The 9731-nt window shown below is 33.1% G+C and overlaps 1 long non-coding RNA gene across 2 annotated transcripts; it reads left to right on the top strand.

Moving 5' to 3' along the window:
• Positions 1 to 4039: 4039 nt before the first annotated feature.
• On the top strand, positions 4040 to 9100 carry LOC149783171 (uncharacterized). 2 transcript variants are annotated; one of them, XR_016413566.1, is made up of 3 exons: positions 4040 to 4194; positions 6424 to 6606; positions 8524 to 9100. It is a non-coding gene; the product is annotated as an uncharacterized LOC149783171 (long non-coding RNA). The 2 variants fall into 2 exon arrangements; XR_016413565.1 differs by having other exon boundaries at positions 4045 to 4194; positions 6399 to 6606.
• Positions 9101 to 9731: the final 631 nt, after the last annotated feature.

Here is a 9731-nt window from a genome sequence, read left to right as displayed (position 1 = left end):
TATTCAGTCACAAGACTGTGATAGGCAAGTGTTTGAAGAAGAAGACCATACCAGCGGCGTTTTCTCTTACTTTGGAATCTTCATGAATGTTGAAAAAAGCGTGCTTTTGTTACGTTTATGAGTTGAAACGTGACTAAAGATGCACACAAATGAACCTTTGATGATTTTCACATGAAAGGAACAAGCATATTAACCTTAAAAAACAGTATTATATCCAAGTCAGTGACACATGAACCATGGGTCACAATCACCTACATTTATGACATGGGTATATTGCACATTAATATCCATCCACATACACTTTCTAATTATTCCACGTACAAAACTGTGTTTAGGTTATGCAATGAACTTGAATAAGCTTAATATTAATGTATAAACAACGTACATGTATGTAAAGGTTTCTCTTGTTAGCCCCATCACCAGAGAGAAGGTGGTCTGAAACCCACTCTAAAACTGATGCATCTGTCCTTTTCAGAGATAACGACTGAGAGTTTATGAGACTGTACATATTCAGGTAATGTTGTGTGTGCGAACCTCAGAGTTGGGGCATGGGTGTGGGTGGCACTTCAATAAATGTCCTTCACGAAGTACAGGACTCAGAACAGAGAGCACGCTGAAAGCAACTGTGACGAAAAGTCCGACTACATACGAATAAATGGAGGCTTGTACGTGGCCCTTATTTAGGCTATCTAGTACTCGTTTCAACACCTTTACTGACGGAAATGATAAGTTATTCAATCTTCAGTTTATAGATACTGACCCTATACGTTTGCACTTTTGTCCCGAGATAGATAGTTCGCACCATCAGCACATTATGCACATTACCTACTAGGTCAATGATTCAAATTAAATCCAACAGCACTCCCATCCTGAGATACTCAGCGCCAGTCCAAACCTCAAATATGCTTACACATTTTTCTAGCTTGAAATTGCGATGATTACATTCAGTAAGTATGGATTTACACGGACACCAATCAATATTTTTCGTGGAATAAAAGGAAAATATATAATACATTCCAGCATGTACATGTTTTAATCGACAGATAGATTGTTACTCATTCATTAGTACATAATGATTGAACACGAAAAAGAAAGCTTGACGCCTGCTCTCCGAAGAAAATATAATGAGTTGTTTGTTCTCATTGAGGCATAGCTTGATCACAAATGAAATGGTAATTGACAAAACAGAATTTACTCAAAATTCTCAAAATGTTGGAGTAAATATTTTCTCAAACGTAATCGTCTGCACAAGATGTATATTTACATCGAATACGTATTAAATGGGATATCACCATATTCATTCTTAAGCAATTACGTTTTTGTCTCATTGTTTTCCTTTCCACTATCATTCGTCCCCTTCAAACTCACACACGCACACACGCACACACACACATATATGTATGTATATATATATATATATATATATATATATATATATATATATATATATATATATATATATAGATAGATAGATAGATAGATAGATAGATAGAAATATGTGTGTGTGTGCGTGTGTGTGTGTGACATGACTTTTGAAGATATTAAATAATAACAATTGTAATTATTGTGTCCATTTTGTCCCAGCCAGGCAAATCCTCCATAATTTAATGGACCTATACAGTTCATAATCAATAAGAGTTTCCTTCCTAACTTTTTAGCAAAGAAAATTCAGTAGTTTCTACGACAAGTGTTCGTTACACGATACATTTCAAATAAAAGTTCGTACATTTCAAACCAGCTTTAACTGTACGATATTTACATGGATTTTATTAATAATTACTTGATGCCATATTTTGCTGAAAGCTTTTATGGTGCAATATTCAAAGAAAAACATAATTTTTATTCGGCGACAGTAACGAAAATTTTATTTTTGCATATGTTCATGTTTATATATATTTAACAAATAACGTTAAATGGGGATGAAATTAGTGAGAATGGGCTTCATTGTATTTCAAAATGTATTCAATAAAGATTGTTTTAAACGTTGCACAGTAAACTGCAAATTATATACACTAAAGACTGTCTACAGCATTACATATTGGACTATTATTTAGAGGTGATTTAGCTAAGAGTATATTAGTAGATTAACGAACCAAGGAGACAAAATCTGGTTCTATTCTGGTGTTTTAAAAATAGGATGAATGGCAATATTGCGTATACATTCATTTAGTGATTGTATAATGTGTTTAAAATTAAATTGTAAAGTTAATTACAAGTGATGACAACGATTTCATGTCAGGGGTTATACTGTACTTCCTGAAGACTGCATATGTCATCAAGTTATACTGTACATCGTGAAGACTGCATCTGTCATCAAGTTATACTGTACATCATAAAGACTGCTTCTGTCATAAAGTTATACTGTACATCCTGAAGACTGCATATGTCATCAAGTTATACTGTACATCCTATAGATTGCATCTGTCATCGAGTTATACTGCACATCCAGAAGGTGTATGCTTTTCTTTAAAGAAATGCCCACATAAAGCTGGTGTTTCTCATATAAAATGATTCTTTTAGGGCGACACACTTTGTGGGATATATTTGTATATAGAATTCGGTCAAAAACACATACTGGTTCGCTATGTGATTGTCTCAAGAACCAACTTTGAATCGTTATATCTCTTTTGTAAATTGCTCCTAGTAAGTCAAACATGTAGGAGTCCACAATGTTTGTGTGAAGGATTCGTTTCATACATTTGTTTATTCCCTTGAGGAACAGCTTGTCTAGCCCTAAACATTGCGAAACGCTGTTATCAGTTTTTGTTGTATATATATATATATATATATATATATATATATATATATATATATATATATATATACTGTAACGCCGACCTCCTAGTAAGAGAGGTGGTTAATTGTATTTGTATGGCGTTATCTAGGGAATGACTCCCTCGATTTTATAACCCGGTGGGAGTGGATAGATAGAATTCGGAAGAAATAATGCAATACGAGTCCCTTAGACAAGAAAAATAATTTAAAAAATTAATCAATAGCAATTAAATGCGTGAGTAATTCTAATAGATAATGCATCTCTAATAAATGAATTGTGTGTTTTTCTTGAAGTGTATTTCCAATAAATCAAATGCGTGTGTAATAACTGACTCGACAATGAATATTAAAATGTCAGCATAGTACGATAGATTTAGACACTTCAAAACATTTTATATTGCTACAACTACATTGAATAAACTTAGAATATTATTTACTTTTAAGTATAGTATTACTTACTTTTACCTAGACTATTATTTATTTTTACCTAGAGTATTATTTACTTTTACCTAGAGTATTATTTACTTTTACCTAAATAATATTTCAGTGCTGTATTCATTACTGAGTCGTATACATCTCATCACCTCCATTGTAATGTGTATGAGAATTGAAACAATATAACAAAGTTATCTCTGTTCAATTATGTGCGGTAATGAAGAAATACTATTTGAAAGAGGATTATATATTCCTAAGAACCACTCCAATTTAAATCATACTTCAATATAAACTTGACATCAAATAATAACAATTTTAATTATTGTAATATAATTAAACATAAGTAATATAACACTGACATTAGCTGCACCCTGGTAGTAGGTATCACGGAAAAATTCTTTTTTCCATAGACCTTAACGCTAATGTTTGGGGAAATAAATGTATTTTCTATCCTGCTTTAGCATGCACTAACACACTTTTCTATACGGGAGTGTTTGATTGTCAATTTGACAAGGACAAAACCAGGTACTCCATTGCATTTAAGAGAGATAACTATGCTGGAACTAGACAAGGGTAAGAGTTATCTAATCACAACAGACACAGTTTCAGACATGTATACCACATTTTAAAATAAAAATCATAAAATATACAAAATATCATCTAGATAGGAATTAACATAATCTCACATGTTGCCAGGAAGCACAACTTTTATTTAAGCCTAACAGAAAGTACAACTGTTACATAATGCACCAATCACAGCTAGTTTTGTTGTTTATTTCGAAAAACAATGTTCCTACACCTTAAGCTCCGCCCACCTGGACTTATGCAATTAGACCAGTAAGAATAGGCGGTTATCTTCCTACGCATGGAGCCGATACCGGATATGGAATGACAACCAATGTGTATATAAAGCTATGATATCCGTGCAATTTTCAGCAGTTCCACCTTGCAAATGAAAGACGAATTCGTGCTGAAAATAAGAAGGTAAGGTCGTGTCTTTATTTTCTGCTTTTATAGAAACACAATTAATACCACATGTTTATGACGTCAAATTGTTTGCCATGATGTTGCTTAAAGAATATAGCTTTTAGGAACTAATTCGATGCGACAGAGACGTGATAGGTAATGACGTTTTATGTTGATGAATTTACATAAAGTTTCAAAGTAATACAAGGATAATAGGAAGCAATTGTCCATTATCTTTAACCCAAAGCTCTTCACATGTGATCCGGCTATGTACCTCTCGTGTATTTATCTCTCACGCAGGGAACAAGTGTCAGTTTTAGCATATACCTTTCTGTTTCTAAAAAAAACTATTCGTCCGTATTACCGACAATTAATAATGCTAAACTACATATGCACCTTTGACCTCACCATTTCCTAATAAATTACGTACATAAATTCGAGCTTAAAACGAAAAAGTTAATTTTCTGATAATTAACAAGCAGCATTAGATCTGATAATATATAGCGTAGTAACCATTTCGTATCCATGTGCATCTCAAGTTTCTATACGGCTAATGATTTTGTTATGTTATGACGTCAAAGTAACCACGAAATGTACCATATGATGACAATGTCCGTTTTAGAAACATTTTACGAATAATGTTCTCATTTATGTTTTGAGAGAACACTTTTAATAAAAGTATCAACGAGGAACTAAGATGAACACAGTACTGTTCTTTTTATAGAGAGAAGTGAAATTCAGTGTGCCTAATACCAATTAAGAACACATTTGACAGGAAATATGTTATTATTGATAATGTGCGATTCCTGGAATGACATGGGCCTTAGTACAATTTGTTCTTCGCACATTATTTCTCTCACGGGTGAATCGTCAGTTTTAGTTTAATTAGGACGTACCCACCGTATGTGACATCATTGGTGGGGGAAAAAAAAACGAAAATTATTTATCGCAGTCTTTTAATACTGTGACTAAGGTCGGCCGTCTACTGGCAGATAATCGTTATTCCAATCGACTCTTTAAAACATGATACATATTGTTTTACTGACAAGGATAAATAACCAAGATCAAGAAAGATATGTATCCCGCTAAACTTACATTTAGCGGGACACTTGGCCTGTCCTGATACCAATATTGATGCCAGTACAATTTTGTTCGAACTGTTAAAAATGTCAGGTAAAGTATTGTAGCTAGACAAGTACCACGGCATGGTTAACCTGAGTGGCATAAACCCCAAACTTCATGTCCTTCTTTATTCTGTTTTTACGCCAGATTGACATCTGTCTATAGTTTATTAACCAGGTCACTTTATACTCTTCATAAAAAATGGTAATACTACTACTATGTCTTCATTTAATCACGGCAGTTCAATTATAATACAAATGTGTCTATTGTCTCTTGAGGACATCTAATACTTTCTTAAAGTCGAGATGAAGATGCAACTGATGTGGGCAACGAATTCCATATCCATATTCCTTGAAATGTACTTCCTTGTACACCATTTAAATAAGAAAAGGAATATTTGTATCTTTTTGGCTTTACAACAAGGTTTTAAAATAGTATTATTAACATCAATTAACATAAACTAGTACGTATGTATGTATGTATGTATGTATGTATCTATGTATATATGCATGTATGTATGCATGCATGTATGTATGTATGTATGTATGTATGTATGTGGTTAAAGCAGAGTTGGAAGGAACTACAGAACATGAAAATGGTCCATTAGAAGATGCAACTTGCTTCAGATCTTCTTCGCAGTACTTGGAGAGCAATAACGATATACACTCGCAATGGTCTACTAAATCTAAAATGATAAATCACATTGGTTTATATATCTCTATTCTTTTTTCTTTTTTTATGTGTTTGCTTGTGTTTATGCATGAGTCTATATATATATGTTATCTTGCATATATCCAACTTACGTTTTGTGTATCATTGTTAAAGTAGATTGTTATTTTATTGTGTTATCGTCTGTAAAATAGTAAAAGTTTTCATGTAATAAGATTATACTGAAAAAGTTTCAATAAAGTGTATTGATAACAGACTGTGAAGAATTAACAACCTAGATGCATAAATGTAATATCAGATAAGCAGGTGCTTGCACACACACACACACACACACACACACACAAACAAACACACGCAAACATATACACCAGGAAAAGTAATATTCATATAATAATGTATTTTACTCATCAATGTTTATTTCACTTTTCTAGTTAAGTTTTTCTTTTGAACCAAAAGTTCCTGATAATTTGGAAGAACTGACAATATGACGTCGAAGTCTGTTTTCATCATGGAGAACTACCCAGCATGCAATGGGTACGTTGATCAGGAAATGGAAGTTACGAAGACGATGATCCCTCGTTATAAACAGTGTGTGACCTCAATGCCTTGGCCCTGGCTTGGAAATTAAATATCGTATAAGTAAGTAGGTATTCGTATCGTGTCAGTCAGTGGGTCTTGATTTTTACATAGCTGACTGTTATTATAGACAAGCAGAAAGAGTTTGCACATTTTCATAGTACTTCTGCTACTCAGTTCTCATAATTCAGGATCATTGTGTAACAGAAGCCGCTAGTTTTATAATCGTATGCAACTAGAAACAGGTGTGTAAGAAAGCCAGCCAGCCATTCAACCAAGAAAATGTATTTTGTAATGATGGAAAAGATAACCACTTTGTTCACTGTTGTAATACAAAGAAAATGGCTTTTACATTACAGCAAGACAAATAATAATAATAATAATAATAATAATAAAAATAATAATAATAATAATAATGATAATAATAATAATGATAATTATAACAATAATAATCCAGATTTTACAGACCTAATGTCAATCATAAACTAATTTGCAAACAGTTTATTCATATGTCGCAAATATATCTCAAACTTGATGGCACAATGTGATAAACATGTATGCATTCTTTAGCTTAGAATGATAAATAATTATTCTTCAAAATTTCTACTAATAAGGTTGATGACCACTTTGCAATACCTGTTAAGGAAGGTCACCTTCCTTGTGGTCAACCTCAGCTTTACCTATCAATAAGTTTTGTTTGTTTACTTTATAAAGTGACCTTTCTATATTTAATACTGCAAAAATCAGTTTATGGCTTTTACATTTTCGCCCCCCCCCCCCCATTTGTGCCACATTTAATTCCAACTTCAGTAAGGCATTAAGACCAGAAATTTGCAAGAGTAACGTAGCATATGATCCTATTGAGATTGTTACTGAGGGTAAGTTGTAAACTACCGAGTGCGCGGACGTTTGTTTCCATAACTACCACACTCAAGCTGCAACACTAAAACTGCCTGTACATTATTCATCCGACGATAATCGAATGCATCGTAATATATTTATACTCGATTGCCAGCGATACAGGATAAAAGGCACATTTCCTTCTGGCTAAACCAGGGCGAAGTTTTATAATAAGAAGCGGCATATTTCGTCATCGAACTCTCACAACAACAAACAATTTTTAGCTTACCCACTAAAAATCACAACATGGGTTAAATACACTTAATTCATACCTGCTGTAATATTTGGCCAACATTTGGTCAGTCTTTAATTATATATGAATGTGTTTAAGCATATTATGGCAAATCACTTCAACTCTAAGGATGCATTGAAATGATGGAGCACACTGGATCAAACTAATGAAATTAGTTCCCTAATGTCAAGAATGCAAACGTGCAATAAAGAATAACCTTAATATCGCCCAAGTTATCATATTATTGACGAGGCCGATGCAGGCAAAAGCAATTTTTAATACATTCTATGGGAAAAAATAAGAAGCTTCATATCTCCTTATTAATCTCCTTCCTGCTCCGAAGTAAATAAAAACACAGAATTGTACAACAAAGACCTTAAAGTACCTTACACTTAAAATAAATGCAGTTATGCTAGCTAAAAATAGTAGTTATAGCCAGCCAATCAAGAAAGTTTCCTAATGAAACGTTGGTTTTACTGGCGAGCAAAAGAATGAAGCTGAGATTGCAAGGAAGCGTTCGTGTTGATTGTTTTCAAGGATTATAATTAAATAGCCGCCCCCCACACACACACACACACACTAAGATACTTCATACGTGGATTGTAACGAAATCACGTCTCAGCATTTCAGTACCCATTCACTTTGACCTTGAACATTTGGGCGGCACCAAGGGGTTAATGAATATTAAGAGACACATTTTCCTTAAAGCATACTTTCATCACTTATTTTTTCACGATTCCTTAACTTGCTCGTTTCATATATATATATACATATGTGTGTGTGTTTGTGTATGTGTGTGTGTGTCGCATTTTAGAATTCATGTAATGATGTAATATTTTATATTTCAGTTCAAGTTCTTGCTAACCAGCAGATAGACCAGGAGACGAAGGGCATTTTCATTGTGCAATTGTTTGATTTATTGAAAGAAAATCAGAATACAAAAATATGTAATTGACTTATATACATGCATATCATACGCAGTAATTTTCGCTATTATAGCGTACTTCTTCTTACTTAATTCGCAAGGACTGAACTTCTGACTTTCCTTTGCAGTACATTTATGAATACGAATACCAACATCTCAGCTTTTATTATTGTGAACTTTTGTGAACTCAACATGAGGACCCGGTCGACAAAATATCACTGAATTTAGTTGTTAATTATACAACACTTATATTTGATTCAAGGTAGAAAGGATGCCTTATTATTGATAGGGCTTCACACGTACATTTATTTTGGTATGGAATTGTTATTGTATATACTCAAGAAATAGTTCCTAATGGCAAGAAGTTACATCATAACGTTTCATAAAGTTCATTCAGAAATGCTTCTCTGGTAAAGGAAATGTTTTGTACATCTTATATTAAAATTCGTTCTTTTACAACTTGCACGAGTACATTAAAATAAAAATGTAAGATCTTATAATTTACTTTTTTATCAACCTCATTTGAATACAAACAAGTAACATATAATCTAACAATTCATTCTGCTTTGCATCATCCTGCCTTAACTAAATTAAGATTATTTTTCAGCATCTGTTGGCAATTCCATTTGACTTTATGGTATGATTCTTTGTCCATCTTGTCCCATCTGACGTTTGCAATCAGGTAATATCATAATTGATACATAGAACATGTCACGAACGCTTTGTCAATTTGCACATTGTTCGGTTTCAGTCATTCAGGCATTTAACCTTTTCATGTTAGTTAATGGCTATGCTCCACTGCTTTCACAGAAATTACCTGTCGGAACAAACACATTTCCATGCACCTTAATTAGGTCCCTTAATTAGAAGACCTCTCAGTAGCCGAACTTATTATTTCATCTTAAATAATAATGCACAGAAACTCTGGCATGCTTAAACTAGGACGTCACACTGAACTCATAAAACGCATAAAATGCATATGGTATATTTTTATAATTGAATAAAACTGTTGGACTGCAAGATACGCATTTCCTTATGTTTATTTAAATATCAGGTAAGCAGATACGTCAAATACCGGGTCCAACTTTATCTATTAAATTAAACCCTTTATAAACCACGAAATTATCTGAG

The sequence above is a fragment of the Sinohyriopsis cumingii genome, chromosome 14, assembly GCF_028554795.1.
Source record: "Sinohyriopsis cumingii isolate HCF-2022 chromosome 14, ASM2855479v2, whole genome shotgun sequence".
Lineage (NCBI taxonomy): Eukaryota > Metazoa > Mollusca > Bivalvia > Unionida > Unionidae > Sinohyriopsis > Sinohyriopsis cumingii.
Note: the sequence above shows the minus strand (reverse complement) of the source record. Positions and strands in the feature narration are given on the sequence as shown.